Source organism: Equus asinus, chromosome 1, assembly GCF_041296235.1.
Source record: "Equus asinus isolate D_3611 breed Donkey chromosome 1, EquAss-T2T_v2, whole genome shotgun sequence".
Taxonomy (NCBI): Eukaryota; Metazoa; Chordata; class Mammalia; order Perissodactyla; family Equidae; genus Equus; species Equus asinus.
The window spans coordinates 87833271-87850675 of NC_091790.1; positions in this window are offsets into that span (position 1 = coordinate 87833271).

The following is a 17405-nucleotide window of genomic DNA, read 5'->3' on the forward strand; positions in this document are numbered from 1 at the left end:
TCGGCATGTGGTTCCATTGTGTCCAGTAGGTGGTTCCAGCGTGTCTGGCACGTGGTTCTGGCACGTCTGAGAGGTGGTTCCGGCATGCCTGACAGGTGATTCCGGAGTGTCTGCCGAGGGGTTGTGGTGTAGCCGGCAGGTGATTTTGGCGTGTCCAGCATGTGGTTCTGGGGTGTGGATCAGGTGGTTCTGGCATACTTGACAGATGGTTCCGGCGTGTCCGGCACATGTTGCTGGCACGTCTGAGAGGTGGTTCTGGCATGCCCGGCAGGTGATCCAGGAGAGTCCTCCAATTGGTTCTGGAGTTGCCCGCAGGTGTTTTTGCTGAGTCCGGCAGGTGGTTCAGGTGAGTTGAGCAGGTGGTTCCGGCGTTCTCGGCAGGTGTTCCGGCGTGTCCGGCAGGTGGTTCTGGTCTGTCTGGTAGTCGGTTCCGGCATGTGCCACTCGTGGTTCTGGCACGTCTGACAGTCGGTTCTGTCATGTCCGGCAGGTGATTCCGGATTGTACACCAAGTGGTTCTGGCGTAGCCCGCAGGTGATTTTGGCGTGTCCAGCAGGTGGTACTGGGGAGTGGATCAGGTGGTTCCAGCATACTCGGCAGGTGGTTCCGGTGTGTCCGGCACATGGTTCTGACACGTCTGAGAGGTCTTTCCGGCATGAGCGGCAGGTGATCCCAGAGAGTCCTCCAAGTGGTTCTGGCGTAGCCCGCAGGTGTTTTTGGTGTGTCCGGCAGGTGGTTCTGGCGAGTCGAGCAGGTGGTTCCTGGCGTGCTCGGCAGGTGGTTCAGGCAGGTCCGGCAGGTGTTTCCAGTCCGTCCATGGCGTGGTTCTGGCATGCCCGAAGGTGATTCTGGAGTGTCCAACAAGTGGTTTTGGCGTAGCCGGCATGTGATTTTGGCGTCTCAGGCAGGTGGTTCCGGCGTGTCCAGCAGGTGGTTCCAGAGTGTCCGGCAAGTGGTTTTGGCATAGCCGGCTTGTGATTTTGGTGTGTCCAGCAGGTGGCTCGAGCGAGTCGTGCAGGTTGTTCCGTCATGCTTAGCAGGTGGTTCAGGCCAGTCTGGCAGGTGGTTCCGGTCTGTCCAGTAGGTGGTTCCAGTGTGTCCGGCACGTCGTTCCGGCATGTCTGACAGGTTGTTCTCGCATGTCCGGCAGGTGATTCCGGATTGTCCACCAAGTGGTTCTGGCGTAGCCGGCAGGTGATTTTGGCGTGTCCCACAGGTGGTTCCGACAATTCGAGCAGGTGCTTCCTGCTAGCTCAGCAGGTGCTTCTGGCATCGCCGGCACTTGATTTTGGCGCATTTGAGAGGTGGGTCCGGCATTCCCGGTAGTTGATTCTGGAAAGTCCGGCAAGTGGTTCTGGCATAGCCAGCATGTGATTTTTGCGTGTCTGGCAGGTGGGTCCTGCGAGTCGAGCAGGTGGTTCCTGCATGCTCGGCAGGTGGTTCAGGTGTGTCCGGCAGGTGGTTCCGTTGTGTCTGGTAGGTGGTTCCGGTGTGCTCGGCAGGTGGTTCAGGCACGTCCGGCAGGTGTTTGCAGTCTGTCCATGACGTGTTTCCGGCATGCCCGGAAGGTGATTCTGGAGTGTCCACCAAGTGGTTTTGGCGTAGCAGGCACGTGATGTTGGCGTGTCAGTCAGGTGGTCCAGCGTGTCCAGCAGGTGGTTCCGGCAAGCTGGGCAATGCTTTCGTCTCTCCGGCACGAGGTTGTGGCACATCTGAGAGGTGGTTCCGGCATGCCGGTGGGTGATTCCCTAGAGTCCGCCACGTGGTTCTGGCCAAGCCGGCAGGTGATTTTGGCATCTCCGGCAGGTGGTTCCGGCGAGTCGAGCAGGAGGTTCAGGCGTGATTGTCAGTTGCATCCGGTGTCTCTGGCACGTGGTTCTGGCATGTCTAAGAGGTGGTTCTAGCATGCCCTGCAGGTGATTGTGGCGTGTCCTGCAAGTGGTTCTGGCGTAGCCAGCAGGTGATTTTGCCGTGTCTGGCATGTGGTTCCGGCGACTCGACCAGGTGGTTCCAGCGTGCTTGGCATATGGTTCAGGTGGGTCCGGCACGTGGTTCTGGTCTGTCCTGGAGGTGGTTCCGGCATGTCCAGCACGTGGTTCTGGCACGTCTGAGATGTGGTTCTGGCATGCCCGACAGGTGATTCCGGAGTGTCCGGCAAGTGGTTCTGGCATAGCCGGCAGGTGATTTTGGCGTGTCATGCAGGTGATGTTGGCGTGTCCGAAAGGTGATTTTGACGTGTCCGGCAGGTGTTTCTGGCGAGCTGTTCAGGTGGTTCGGGCGTTCTCAGCAGGTGATTCTGGCGTGTCCAGCAGGTGGTTCTGGTCTGTCCGATTGAGGGTTCCGGCGTGTGCCGCACGTGGTTCCAGCACGTCTGACAGGTGGTTCTGGCATGTCCAGCAGGTAATTCCGGAATGTCCAACAAGTGGCTCTGGCGTAGCCGGCAGGTGATTTTGGCGTGTCTAGCAGGTGGTTCTGGGGAGTGGGTAAGGTGGTTCTGGCATACTCGACAGGTGGTTCAGGCGTGTCCGGCAGGTGGTTCTGGCGAGTCGAGCAGGTGGTTCCCGGTGTGCTCGGCAGGTGGTTCAGGCAGGTCCGGAGGGTGTTTGCAGACCGTCCATGACGTGGTTCTGGCATGCCCGGCAGGTGATTCCGGATTGTCCGACATGTGGTTCTAGCACGTCTGAGAGGTGGTTCCGGCATGCCCAGCAGGTGCTTCTGGTGTCTCCAGCACTTGATTTTGGCACATTTGAGAGGTGGGTACGGCATTCCCGGTAGTTGATTCTGGAAAGTCCGGCAAGTGGTTCTGGCATAGCCAGCTGGGTATTTTTGCATGTCCTGCAGGTGGGTTGTGCGAGTCGAGCAGGTGGCTCCTGCATGCTCGGCAGTTGGCCCAGGCATGTCCGGCAGGCGGTTCCGTTGTGTCCGGTAGGTGGTTCCGGTGTGTCTGGCACGTGGTTCTGGCACATCTGAGAGGTGGTTCCGGCGTGCTCGGCAGGTGGTTCAGGCATGCCCGGCAGGTGTTTGCAGTCTGTCCATGACATGGTTCCGGCATGCCGGGAAGGTGATTCTGGAGTGTCCACCAAGTGGTTTTGGCGTAGCAGGCACGTGATGTTGGCGTGTCAGTCAGGTGGTTCCAGCATGTCCAGCAGGTGGTTCCGGCGAGCTCAGCAGGTGTTTCCGGTCTCTACGGCACGTGGTTGTGGCACGTCTGAGAGGTGGTTCTGGCAGGCCCTGCAGGTGATTCCGGAGTGTCCGCCAAGTGGTTCTGGCATAGCCGGCTGGTGATTTGGCGTCTCCAGCAGGTGGCTCTGGCGAGTCGAGCAGGTTGTTCCGGCGTACTCAGCAGGTGGTTCAGGCGGGTCCGGCAGGTGTTTCCGGTCTGTCCAGTAGGTGGTTCCAGCGTGGCCGGCACGTGCTTCCGGCACGTCTGAGAGGTGGTTCCGGCATGCCCGGCGGGTGATTCCATAGAGTCCGCCACGTGGTTCTGGCCTAGCCGGCAGGTGATTTTGGCGTCTCCTGCAGGTGGTTCCAGCGAGTCGAGCAGGAGGTTCAGGCATGATCGGCAGGTGCAACTGGTGTCTCTGGCACGTGGTTCTGCCACGTCTGAGAGCTGGTTCCAGCATGCCCTGCAGGTGATTGCGGAGTGTCCTGCAAGTGGTTCTGGTGTAGCCGGCAGGTGATTTTCCCGTGTCCGACATGTGGTTCCAGCGACTCGAGCAGGTGTTTCCAGCGTGCTTGGCAGGTGGTTCAGTTGGGTCTGGCAGGTGGTTCTGGTCTGTCCTGGAGGTGGTTCCGGCATGTCCAGCACGTGGTTGTGTCACGTCTGAGAGGTGGTTCCGGCATGCCCTGCAGATGATTCCGGAGTGTCTGGCAAGTGGTTCTGGCAGAGCCAACATGTGATTTCGGCGTGCCCCACAGGTGGTTCTGACGATTCGAGCAGGTGCTTCCAGCTAGCTCGGAGGTGCTTCTGGCGTCTCCGGCACTTGATTGTGGCACATTTGAGAGGTGGGTCCGGCCTTCCCGGCAGGTGATTCCGGAAAGTGCGGCAAGTCTTTCTGGCATAGCCAGCCGCTGATTTTTGCATGTCCGGCAGGTGGGTCCTGCGATTCGAGCCGGAGGTTCCTGCATGCTAGGCAGGTGGTTCAGATGTTCGGCATGTGGTTCCATTGTGTCCAGTAGGTGGTTCCAGCGTGTCTGGCACGTGGTTCTGGCACGTCTGAGAGGTGGTTCCGGCATGCCTGACAGGTGATTCCGGAGTGTCTGCCGAGGGGTTGTGGTGTAGCCGGCAGGTGATTTTGGCGTGTCCAGCATGTGGTTCTGGGGAGTGGATCAGGTGGTTCTGGCATACTTGACAGATGGTTCCGGCGTGTCCGGCACATGTTGCTGGCACGTCTGAGAGGTGGTTCTGGCATGCCCGGCAGGTGATCCAGGAGAGTCCTCCAATTGGTTCTGGAGTTGCCCGCAGGTGTTTTTGCTGAGTCCGGCAGGTGGTTCAGGTGAGTTGAGCAGGTGGTTCCGGCGTTCTCGGCAGGTGTTCCGGCGTGTCCGGCAGGTGGTTCTGGTCTGTCTGGTAGTCGGTTCCGGCATGTGCCACTCGTGGTTCTGGCACGTCTGACAGTCGGTTCTGTCATGTCCGGCAGGTGATTCCGGATTGTACACCAAGTGGTTCTGGCGTAGCCCGCAGGTGATTTTGGCGTGTCCAGCAGGTGGTACTGGGGAGTGGATCAGGTGGTTCCAGCATACTCGGCAGGTGGTTCCGGCGTGTCCGGCACATGGTTCTGACACGTCTGAGAGGTCTTTCCGGCATGAGCGGCAGGTGATCCCAGAGAGTCCTCCAAGTGGTTCTGGCGTAGCCCGCAGGTGTTTTTGGTGTGTCCGGCAGGTGGTTCTGGCGAGTCGAGCAGGTGGTTCCTGGCGTGCTCGGCAGGTGGTTCAGGCAGGTCCGGCAGGTGTTTCCAGTCCGTCCATGGCGTGGTTCTGGCATGCCCGAAGGTGATTCTGGAGTGTCCAACAAGTGGTTTTGGCGTAGCCGGCATGTGATTTTGGCGTCTCAGGCAGGTGGTTCCGGCGTGTCCAGCAGGTGGTTCCAGAGTGTCCGGCAAGTGGTTTTGGCATAGCCGGCTTGTGATTTTGGTGTGTCCAGCAGGTGGCTCCAGCGAGTCGTGCAGGTTGTTCCGTCATGCTTAGCAGGTGGTTCAGGCCAGTCTGGCAGGTGGTTCCGGTCTGTCCAGTAGGTGGTTCCAGTGTGTCCGGCACGTCGTTCCGGCATGTCTGACAGGTTGTTCTCGCATGTCCGGCAGGTGATTCCGGATTGTCCACCAAGTGGTTCTGGCGTAGCCGGCAGGTGATTTTGGCGTGTCCCACAGGTGGTTCCGACAATTCGAGCAGGTGCTTCCTGCTAGCTCAGCAGGTGCTTCTGGCATCGCCGGCACTTGATTTTGGCGCATTTGAGAGGTGGGTCCGGCATTCCCGGTAGTTGATTCTGGAAAGTCCGGCAAGTGGTTCTGGCATAGCCAGCATGTGATTTTTGCGTGTCTGGCAGGTGGGTCCTGCGAGTCGAGCAGGTGGTTCCTGCATGCTCGGCAGGTGGTTCAGGTGTGTCCGGCAGGTGGTTCCGTTGTGTCTGGTAGGTGGTTCCGGTGTGCTCGGCAGGTGGTTCAGGCACGTCTGGCAGGTGTTTGCAGTCTGTCCATGACGTGTTTCCGGCATGCCCGGAAGGTGATTCTGGAGTGTCCACCAAGTGGTTTTGGCGTAGCAGGCACGTGATGTTGGCGTGTCAGTCAGGTGGTCCAGCGTGTCCAGCAGGTGGTTCCGGCAAGCTGGGCAATGCTTTCGTCTCTCCGGCACGAGGTTGTGGCACATCTGAGAGGTGGTTCCGGCATGCCGGTGGGTGATTCCATAGAGTCCGCCACGTGGTTCTGGCCAAGCCGGCAGGTGATTTTGGCATCTCCGGCAGGTGGTTCCGGCGAGTCGAGCAGGAGGTTCAGGCGTGATTGTCAGTTGCATCCGGTGTCTCTGGCACGTGGTTCTGGCATGTCTAAGAGGTGGTTCTAGCATGCCCTGCAGGTGATTGTGGCGTGTCCTGCAAGTGGTTCTGGCGTAGCCAGCAGGTGATTTTGCCGTGTCTGGCATGTGGTTCCGGCGACTCGAGCAGGTGGTTCCAGCGTGCTTGGCATATGGTTCAGGTGGGTCCGGCACGTGGTTCTGGTCTGTCCTGGAGGTGGTTCCGGCATGTCCAGCACGTGGTTCTGGCACGTCTGAGATGTGGTTCTGGCATGCCCGACAGGTGATTCCGGAGTGTCCGGCAAGTGGTTCTGGCGTAGCCGGCAGGTGATTTTGGCGTGTCATGCAGGTGATGTTGGCGTGTCCGAAAGGTGATTTTGACGTGTCCGGCAGGTGTTTCTGGCGAGCTGTTCAGGTGGTTCGGGCGTTCTCAGCAGGTGATTCTGGCGTGTCCAGCAGGTGGTTCTGGTCTGTCCGATTGAGGGTTCCGGCGTGTGCCGCACGTGGTTCCAGCACGTCTGACAGGTGGTTCTGGCATGTCCAGCAGGTAATTCCGGAATGTCCAACAAGTGGCTCTGGCGTAGCCGGCAGGTGATTTTGGCGTGTCTAGCAGGTGGTTCTGGGGAGTGGGTAAGGTGGTTCTGGCATACTCGACAGGTGGTTCAGGCGTGTCCGGCAGGTGGTTCTGGCGAGTCGAGCAGGTGGTTCCCGGTGTGCTCGGCAGGTGGTTCAGGCAGGTCCGGAGGGTGTTTGCAGACCGTCCATGACGTGGTTCTGGCATGCCCGGCAGGTGATTCCGGATTGTCCGACATGTGGTTCTAGCACGTCTGAGAGGTGGTTCCGGCATGCCCAGCAGGTGCTTCTGGTGTCTCCAGCACTTGATTTTGGCACATTTGAGAGGTGGGTACGGCATTCCCGGTAGTTGATTCTGGAAAGTCCGGCAAGTGGTTCTGGCATAGCCAGCTGGGTATTTTTGCATGTCCTGCAGGTGGGTTGTGCGAGTCGAGCAGGTGGCTCCTGCATGCTCGGCAGTTGGCCCAGGCATGTCCGGCAGGCGGTTCCGTTGTGTCCGGTAGGTGGTTCCGGTGTGTCTGGCACGTGGTTCTGGCACATCTGAGAGGTGGTTCCGGCGTGCTCGGCAGGTGGTTCAGGCATGCCCGGCAGGTGTTTGCAGTCTGTCCATGACATGGTTCCGGCATGCCGGGAAGGTGATTCTGGAGTGTCCACCAAGTGGTTTTGGCATAGCAGGCACGTGATGTTGGCGTGTCAGTCAGGTGGTTCCAGCATGTCCAGCAGGTGGTTCCGGCGAGCTCAGCAGGTGTTTCCGGTCTCTACGGCACGTGGTTGTGGCACGTCTGAGAGGTGGTTCTGGCAGGCCCTGCAGGTGATTCCGGAGTGTCCGCCAAGTGGTTCTGGCATAGCCGGCTGGTGATTTGGCGTCTCCAGCAGGTGGCTCTGGCGAGTCGAGCAGGTTGTTCCGGCGTACTCAGCAGGTGGTTCAGGCGCGTCCGGCAGGTGTTTCCGGTCTGTCCAGTAGGTGGTTCCAGCGTGGCCGGCACGTGCTTCCGGCACGTCTGAGAGGTGGTTCCGGCATGCCCGGCGGGTGATTCCATAGAGTCCGCCACGTGGTTCTGGCCTAGCCGGCAGGTGATTTTGGCGTCTCCTGCAGGTGGTTCCAGCGAGTCGAGCAGGAGGTTCAGGCATGATCGGCAGGTGCAACTGGTGTCTCTGGCACGTGGTTCTGCCACGTCTGAGAGCTGGTTCCAGCATGCCCTGCAGGTGATTGCGGAGTGTCCTGCAAGTGGTTCTGGTGTAGCCGGCAGGTGATTTTCCCGTGTCCGACATGTGGTTCCAGCGACTCGAGCAGGTGTTTCCAGCGTGCTTGGCAGGTGGTTCAGTTGGGTCTGGCAGGTGGTTCTGGTCTGTCCTGGAGGTGGTTCCGGCATGTCCAGCACGTGGTTGTGTCACGTCTGAGAGGTGGTTCCGGCATGCCCTGCAGATGATTCCGGAGTGTCTGGCAAGTGGTTCTGGCAGAGCCAACATGTGATTTCGGCGTGCCCCACAGGTGGTTCTGACGATTCGAGCAGGTGCTTCCAGCTAGCTCGGAGGTGCTTCTGGCGTCTCCGGCACTTGATTGTGGCACATTTGAGAGGTGGGTCCGGCCTTCCCGGCAGGTGATTCCGGAAAGTGCGGCAAGTCTTTCTGGCATAGCCAGCCGCTGATTTTTGCATGTCCGGCAGGTGGGTCCTGCGATTCGAGCCGGAGGTTCCTGCATGCTAGGCAGGTGGTTCAGATGTTCGGCATGTGGTTCCATTGTGTCCAGTAGGTGGTTCCAGCGTGTCTGGCACGTGGTTCTGGCACGTCTGAGAGGTGGTTCCGGCATGCCTGACAGGTGATTCCGGAGTGTCTGCCGAGGGGTTGTGGTGTAGCCGGCAGGTGATTTTGGCGTGTCCAGCATGTGGTTCTGGGGAGTGGATCAGGTGGTTCTGGCATACTTGACAGATGGTTCCGGCGTGTCCGGCACATGTTGCTGGCACGTCTGAGAGGTGGTTCTGGCATGCCCGGCAGGTGATCCAGGAGAGTCCTCCAATTGGTTCTGGAGTTGCCCGCAGGTGTTTTTGCTGAGTCCGGCAGGTGGTTCAGGTGAGTTGAGCAGGTGGTTCCGGCGTTCTCGGCAGGTGTTCCGGCGTGTCCGGCAGGTGGTTCTGGTCTGTCTGGTAGTCGGTTCCGGCATGTGCCACTCGTGGTTCTGGCACGTCTGACAGTCGGTTCTGTCATGTCCGGCAGGTGATTCCGGATTGTACACCAAGTGGTTCTGGCGTAGCCCGCAGGTGATTTTGGCGTGTCCAGCAGGTGGTACTGGGGAGTGGATCAGGTGGTTCCAGCATACTCGGCAGGTGGTTCCGGCGTGTCCGGCACATGGTTCTGACACGTCTGAGAGGTCTTTCCGGCATGAGCGGCAGGTGATCCCAGAGAGTCCTCCAAGTGGTTCTGGCGTAGCCCGCAGGTGTTTTTGGTGTGTCCGGCAGGTGGTTCTGGCGAGTCGAGCAGGTGGTTCCTGGCGTGCTCGGCAGGTGGTTCAGGCAGGTCCGGCAGGTGTTTCCAGTCCGTCCATGGCGTGGTTCTGGCATGCCCGAAGGTGATTCTGGAGTGTCCAACAAGTGGTTTTGGCGTAGCCGGCATGTGATTTTGGCGTCTCAGGCAGGTGGTTCCGGCGTGTCCAGCAGGTGGTTCCAGAGTGTCCGGCAAGTGGTTTTGGCATAGCCGGCTTGTGATTTTGGTGTGTCCAGCAGGTGGCTCCAGCGAGTCGTGCAGGTTGTTCCGTCATGCTTAGCAGGTGGTTCAGGCCAGTCTGGCAGGTGGTTCCGGTCTGTCCAGTAGGTGGTTCCAGTGTGTCCGGCACGTCGTTCCGGCATGTCTGACAGGTTGTTCTCGCATGTCCGGCAGGTGATTCCGGATTGTCCACCAAGTGGTTCTGGCGTAGCCGGCAGGTGATTTTGGCGTGTCCCACAGGTGGTTCCGACAATTCGAGCAGGTGCTTCCTGCTAGCTCAGCAGGTGCTTCTGGCATCGCCGGCACTTGATTTTGGCGCATTTGAGAGGTGGGTCCGGCATTCCCGGTAGTTGATTCTGGAAAGTCCGGCAAGTGGTTCTGGCATAGCCAGCATGTGATTTTTGCGTGTCTGGCAGGTGGGTCCTGCGAGTCGAGCAGGTGGTTCCTGCATGCTCGGCAGGTGGTTCAGGTGTGTCCGGCAGGTGGTTCCGTTGTGTCTGGTAGGTGGTTCCGGTGTGCTCGGCAGGTGGTTCAGGCACGTCCGGCAGGTGTTTGCAGTCTGTCCATGACGTGTTTCCGGCATGCCCGGAAGGTGATTCTGGAGTGTCCACCAAGTGGTTTTGGCGTAGCAGGCACGTGATGTTGGCGTGTCAGTCAGGTGGTCCAGCGTGTCCAGCAGGTGGTTCCGGCAAGCTGGGCAATGCTTTCGTCTCTCCGGCACGAGGTTGTGGCACATCTGAGAGGTGGTTCCGGCATGCCGGTGGGTGATTCCCTAGAGTCCGCCACGTGGTTCTGGCCAAGCCGGCAGGTGATTTTGGCATCTCCGGCAGGTGGTTCCGGCGAGTCGAGCAGGAGGTTCAGGCGTGATTGTCAGTTGCATCCGGTGTCTCTGGCACGTGGTTCTGGCATGTCTAAGAGGTGGTTCTAGCATGCCCTGCAGGTGATTGTGGCGTGTCCTGCAAGTGGTTCTGGCGTAGCCAGCAGGTGATTTTGCCGTGTCTGGCATGTGGTTCCGGCGACTCGAGCAGGTGGTTCCAGCGTGCTTGGCATATGGTTCAGGTGGGTCCGGCACGTGGTTCTGGTCTGTCCTGGAGGTGGTTCCGGCATGTCCAGCACGTGGTTCTGGCACGTCTGAGATGTGGTTCTGGCATGCCCGACAGGTGATTCCGGAGTGTCCGGCAAGTGGTTCTGGCGTAGCCGGCAGGTGATTTTGGCGTGTCATGCAGGTGATGTTGGCGTGTCCGAAAGGTGATTTTGACGTGTCCGGCAGGTGTTTCTGGCGAGCTGTTCAGGTGGTTCGGGCGTTCTCAGCAGGTGATTCTGGCGTGTCCAGCAGGTGGTTCTGGTCTGTCCGATTGAGGGTTCCGGCGTGTGCCGCACGTGGTTCCAGCACGTCTGACAGGTGGTTCTGGCATGTCCAGCAGGTAATTCCGGAATGTCCAACAAGTGGCTCTGGCGTAGCCGGCAGGTGATTTTGGCGTGTCTAGCAGGTGGTTCTGGGGAGTGGGTAAGGTGGTTCTGGCATACTCGACAGGTGGTTCAGGCGTGTCCGGCAGGTGGTTCTGGCGAGTCGAGCAGGTGGTTCCCGGTGTGCTCGGCAGGTGGTTCAGGCAGGTGCGGAGGGTGTTTGCAGACCGTCCATGACGTGGTTCTGGCATGCCCGGCAGGTGATTCCGGATTGTCCGACATGTGGTTCTAGCACGTCTGAGAGGTGGTTCCGGCATGCCCAGCAGGTGCTTCTGGTGTCTCCAGCACTTGATTTTGGCACATTTGAGAGGTGGGTACGGCATTCCCGGTAGTTGATTCTGGAAAGTCCGGCAAGTGGTTCTGGCATAGCCAGCTGGGTATTTTTGCATGTCCTGCAGGTGGGTTGTGCGAGTCGAGCAGGTGGCTCCTGCATGCTCGGCAGTTGGCCCAGGCATGTCCGGCAGGCGGTTCCGTTGTGTCCGGTAGGTGGTTCCGGTGTGTCTGGCACGTGGTTCTGGCACATCTGAGAGGTGGTTCCGGCGTGCTCGGCAGGTGGTTCAGGCATGCCCGGCAGGTGTTTGCAGTCTGTCCATGACATGGTTCCGGCATGCCGGGAAGGTGATTCTGGAGTGTCCACCAAGTGGTTTTGGCATAGCAGGCACGTGATGTTGGCGTGTCAGTCAGGTGGTTCCAGCATGTCCAGCAGGTGGTTCCGGCGAGCTCAGCAGGTGTTTCCGGTCTGTACGGCACGTGGTTGTGGCACGTCTGAGAGGTGGTTCTGGCAGGCCCTGCAGGTGATTCCGGAGTGTCCGCCAAGTGGTTCTGGCATAGCCGGCTGGTGATTTGGCGTCTCCAGCAGGTGGCTCTGGCGAGTCGAGCAGGTTGTTCCGGCGTACTCAGCAGGTGGTTCAGGCGGGTCCGGCAGGTGTTTCCGGTCTGTCCAGTAGGTGGTTCCAGCGTGGCCGGCACGTGCTTCCGGCACGTCTGAGAGGTGGTTCCGGCATGCCCGGCGGGTGATTCCATAGAGTCCGCCACGTGGTTCTGGCCTAGCCGGCAGGTGATTTTGGCGTCTCCTGCAGGTGGTTCCAGCGAGTCGAGCAGGAGGTTCAGGCATGATCGGCAGGTGCAACTGGTGTCTCTGGCACGTGGTTCTGCCACGTCTGAGAGCTGGTTCCAGCATGCCCTGCAGGTGATTGCGGAGTGTCCTGCAAGTGGTTCTGGTGTAGCCGGCAGGTGATTTTCCCGTGTCCGACATGTGGTTCCAGCGACTCGAGCAGGTGTTTCCAGCGTGCTTGGCAGGTGGTTCAGTTGGGTCTGGCAGGTGGTTCTGGTCTGTCCTGGAGGTGGTTCCGGCATGTCCAGCACGTGGTTGTGTCACGTCTGAGAGGTGGTTCCGGCATGCCCTGCAGATGATTCCGGAGTGTCTGGCAAGTGGTTCTGGCAGAGCCAACATGTGATTTCGGCGTGCCCCACAGGTGGTTCTGACGATTCGAGCAGGTGCTTCCAGCTAGCTCGGAGGTGCTTCTGGCGTCTCCGGCACTTGATTGTGGCACATTTGAGAGGTGGGTCCGGCCTTCCCGGCAGGTGATTCCGGAAAGTGCGGCAAGTCTTTCTGGCATAGCCAGCCGCTGATTTTTGCATGTCCGGCAGGTGGGTCCTGCGATTCGAGCCGGAGGTTCCTGCATGCTAGGCAGGTGGTTCAGATGTTCGGCATGTGGTTCCATTGTGTCCAGTAGGTGGTTCCAGCGTGTCTGGCACGTGGTTCTGGCACGTCTGAGAGGTGGTTCCGGCATGCCTGACAGGTGATTCCGGAGTGTCTGCCGAGGGGTTGTGGTGTAGCCGGCAGGTGATTTTGGCGTGTCCAGCATGTGGTTCTGGGGAGTGGATCAGGTGGTTCTGGCATACTTGACAGATGGTTCCGGCGTGTCCGGCACATGTTGCTGGCACGTCTGAGAGGTGGTTCTGGCATGCCCGGCAGGTGATCCAGGAGAGTCCTCCAATTGGTTCTGGAGTTGCCCGCAGGTGTTTTTGCTGAGTCCGGCAGGTGGTTCAGGTGAGTTGAGCAGGTGGTTCCGGCGTTCTCGGCAGGTGTTCCGGCGTGTCCGGCAGGTGGTTCTGGTCTGTCTGGTAGTCGGTTCCGGCATGTGCCACTCGTGGTTCTGGCACGTCTGACAGTCGGTTCTGTCATGTCCGGCAGGTGATTCCGGATTGTACACCAAGTGGTTCTGGCGTAGCCCGCAGGTGATTTTGGCGTGTCCAGCAGGTGGTACTGGGGAGTGGATCAGGTGGTTCCAGCATACTCGGCAGGTGGTTCCGGCGTGTCCGGCACATGGTTCTGACACGTCTGAGAGGTCTTTCCGGCATGAGCGGCAGGTGATCCCAGAGAGTCCTCCAAGTGGTTCTGGCGTAGCCCGCAGGTGTTTTTGGTGTGTCCGGCAGGTGGTTCTGGCGAGTCGAGCAGGTGGTTCCTGGCGTGCTCGGCAGGTGGTTCAGGCAGGTCCGGCAGGTGTTTCCAGTCCGTCCATGGCGTGGTTCTGGCATGCCCGAAGGTGATTCTGGAGTGTCCAACAAGTGGTTTTGGCGTAGCCGGCATGTGATTTTGGCGTCTCAGGCAGGTGGTTCCGGCGTGTCCAGCAGGTGGTTCCAGAGTGTCCGGCAAGTGGTTTTGGCATAGCCGGCTTGTGATTTTGGTGTGTCCAGCAGGTGGCTCCAGCGAGTCGTGCAGGTTGTTCCGTCATGCTTAGCAGGTGGTTCAGGCCAGTCTGGCAGGTGGTTCCGGTCTGTCCAGTAGGTGGTTCCAGTGTGTCCGGCACGTCGTTCCGGCATGTCTGACAGGTTGTTCTCGCATGTCCGGCAGGTGATTCCGGATTGTCCACCAAGTGGTTCTGGCGTAGCCGGCAGGTGATTTTGGCGTGTCCCACAGGTGGTTCCGACAATTCGAGCAGGTGCTTCCTGCTAGCTCAGCAGGTGCTTCTGGCATCGCCGGCACTTGATTTTGGCGCATTTGAGAGGTGGGTCCGGCATTCCCGGTAGTTGATTCTGGAAAGTCCGGCAAGTGGTTCTGGCATAGCCAGCATGTGATTTTTGCGTGTCTGGCAGGTGGGTCCTGCGAGTCGAGCAGGTGGTTCCTGCATGCTCGGCAGGTGGTTCAGGTGTGTCCGGCAGGTGGTTCCGTTGTGTCTGGTAGGTGGTTCCGGTGTGCTCGGCAGGTGGTTCAGGCACGTCCGGCAGGTGTTTGCAGTCTGTCCATGACGTGTTTCCGGCATGCCCGGAAGGTGATTCTGGAGTGTCCACCAAGTGGTTTTGGCGTAGCAGGCACGTGATGTTGGCGTGTCAGTCAGGTGGTCCAGCGTGTCCAGCAGGTGGTTCCGGCAAGCTGGGCAATGCTTTCGTCTCTCCGGCACGAGGTTGTGGCACATCTGAGAGGTGGTTCCGGCATGCCGGTGGGTGATTCCATAGAGTCCGCCACGTGGTTCTGGCCAAGCCGGCAGGTGATTTTGGCATCTCCGGCAGGTGGTTCCGGCGAGTCGAGCAGGAGGTTCAGGCGTGATTGTCAGTTGCATCCGGTGTCTCTGGCACGTGGTTCTGGCATGTCTAAGAGGTGGTTCTAGCATGCCCTGCAGGTGATTGTGGCGTGTCCTGCAAGTGGTTCTGGCGTAGCCAGCAGGTGATTTTGCCGTGTCTGGCATGTGGTTCCGGCGACTCGAGCAGGTGGTTCCAGCGTGCTTGGCATATGGTTCAGGTGGGTCCGGCACGTGGTTCTGGTCTGTCCTGGAGGTGGTTCCGGCATGTCCAGCACGTGGTTCTGGCACGTCTGAGATGTGGTTCTGGCATGCCCGACAGGTGATTCCGCAGTGTCCGGCAAGTGGTTCTGGCGTAGCCGGCAGGTGATTTTGGCGTGTCATGCAGGTGATGTTGGCGTGTCCGAAAGGTGATTTTGACGTGTCCGGCAGGTGTTTCTGGCGAGCTGTTCAGGTGGTTCGGGCGTTCTCAGCAGGTGATTCTGGCGTGTCCAGCAGGTGGTTCTGGTCTGTCCGATTGAGGGTTCCGGCGTGTGCCGCACGTGGTTCCAGCACGTCTGACAGGTGGTTCTGGCATGTCCAACAGGTAATTCCGGAATGTCCAACAAGTGGCTCTGGCGTAGCCGGCAGGTGATTTTGGCGTGTCTAGCAGGTGGTTCTGGGGAGTGGGTAAGGTGGTTCTGGCATACTCGACAGGTGGTTCAGGCGTGTCCGGCAGGTGGTTCTGGCGAGTCGAGCAGGTGGTTCCCGGTGTGCTCGGCAGGTGGTTCAGGCAGGTGCGGAGGGTGTTTGCAGACCGTCCATGACGTGGTTCTGGCATGCCCGGCAGGTGATTCCGGATTGTCCGACATGTGGTTCTAGCACGTCTGAGAGGTGGTTCCGGCATGCCCAGCAGGTGCTTCTGGTGTCTCCAGCACTTGATTTTGGCACATTTGAGAGGTGGGTACGGCATTCCCGGTAGTTGATTCTGGAAAGTCCGGCAAGTGGTTCTGGCATAGCCAGCTGGGTATTTTTGCATGTCCTGCAGGTGGGTTGTGCGAGTCGAGCAGGTGGCTCCTGCATGCTCGGCAGTTGGCCCAGGCATGTCCGGCAGGCGGTTCCGTTGTGTCCGGTAGGTGGTTCCGGTGTGTCTGGCACGTGGTTCTGGCACATCTGAGAGGTGGTTCCGGCGTGCTCGGCAGGTGGTTCAGGCATGCCCGGCAGGTGTTTGCAGTCTGTCCATGACATGGTTCCGGCATGCCGGGAAGGTGATTCTGGAGTGTCCACCAAGTGGTTTTGGCATAGCAGGCACGTGATGTTGGCGTGTCAGTCAGGTGGTTCCAGCATGTCCAGCAGGTGGTTCCGGCGAGCTCAGCAGGTGTTTCCGGTCTGTACGGCACGTGGTTGTGGCACGTCTGAGAGGTGGTTCTGGCAGGCCCTGCAGGTGATTCCGGAGTGTCCGCCAAGTGGTTCTGGCATAGCCGGCTGGTGATTTGGCGTCTCCAGCAGGTGGCTCTGGCGAGTCGAGCAGGTTGTTCCGGCGTACTCAGCAGGTGGTTCAGGCGGGTCCGGCAGGTGTTTCCGGTCTGTCCAGTAGGTGGTTCCAGCGTGGCCGGCACGTGCTTCCGGCACGTCTGAGAGGTGGTTCCGGCATGCCCGGCGGGTGATTCCATAGAGTCCGCCACGTGGTTCTGGCCTAGCCGGCAGGTGATTTTGGCGTCTCCTGCAGGTGGTTCCAGCGAGTCGAGCAGGAGGTTCAGGCATGATCGGCAGGTGCAACTGGTGTCTCTGGCACGTGGTTCTGCCACGTCTGAGAGCTGGTTCCAGCATGCCCTGCAGGTGATTGCGGAGTGTCCTGCAAGTGGTTCTGGTGTAGCCGGCAGGTGATTTTCCCGTGTCCGACATGTGGTTCCAGCGACTCGAGCAGGTGTTTCCAGCGTGCTTGGCAGGTGGTTCAGTTGGGTCTGGCAGGTGGTTCTGGTCTGTCCTGGAGGTGGTTCCGGCATGTCCAGCACGTGGTTGTGTCACGTCTGAGAGGTGGTTCCGGCATGCCCTGCAGATGATTCCGGAGTGTCTGGCAAGTGGTTCTGGCAGAGCCAACATGTGATTTCGGCGTGCCCCACAGGTGGTTCTGACGATTCGAGCAGGTGCTTCCAGCTAGCTCGGAGGTGCTTCTGGCGTCTCCGGCACTTGATTGTGGCACATTTGAGAGGTGGGTCCGGCCTTCCCGGCAGGTGATTCCGGAAAGTGCGGCAAGTCTTTCTGGCATAGCCAGCCGCTGATTTTTGCATGTCCGGCAGGTGGGTCCTGCGATTCGAGCCGGAGGTTCCTGCATGCTAGGCAGGTGGTTCAGATGTTCGGCATGTGGTTCCATTGTGTCCAGTAGGTGGTTCCAGCGTGTCTGGCACGTGGTTCTGGCACGTCTGAGAGGTGGTTCCGGCATGCCTGACAGGTGATTCCGGAGTGTCTGCCGAGGGGTTGTGGCGTAGCCGGCAGGTGATTTTGGCGTGTCCAGCATGTGGTTCTGGGGAGTGGATCAGGTGGTTCCAGCATACTCGGCAGGTGGTTCCGGCGTGTCCGGCACATGGTTCTGACACGTCTGAGAGGTCTTTCCGGCATGAGCGGCAGGTGATCCCAGAGAGTCCTCCAAGTGGTTCTGGCATAGCCCGCAGGTGTTTTTGGTGTGTCCGGCAGGTGGTTCTGAGGAGTCGAGCAGGTGGTTCCTGGCGTGCTCGGCAGGTGGTTCAGGCAGGTCCGGCAGGTGTTTCCAGTCCGTCCATGGCGTGGTTCTGGCATGCCCGAAGGTGATTCTGGAGTGTCCAACAAGTGGTTTTGGCGTAGCCGGCATGTGATTTTGGCGTCTCAGGCAGGTGGTTCCGGCGTGTCCAGCAGGTGTTTCCAGAGTCTCCGGCAAGTGGTTTTGGCATAGCCGGTTGTGATTTTGGTGTGTCCAGCAGGTGGCTCCAGCGAGTCGTGCAGGTTGTTCCGTCATGCTTAGCAGGTGGTTCAGGCCAGTCTGGCAGGTGGTTCCGGTCTGTCCAGTAGGTGGTTCCAGTGTGTCCGGCACGTCGTTCCGGCATGTCTGACAGGTTGTTCTCGCATGTCCGGCAGGTGATTCCGGATTGTCCACCAAGTGGTTCTGGCGTAGCCGGCAGGTGATTT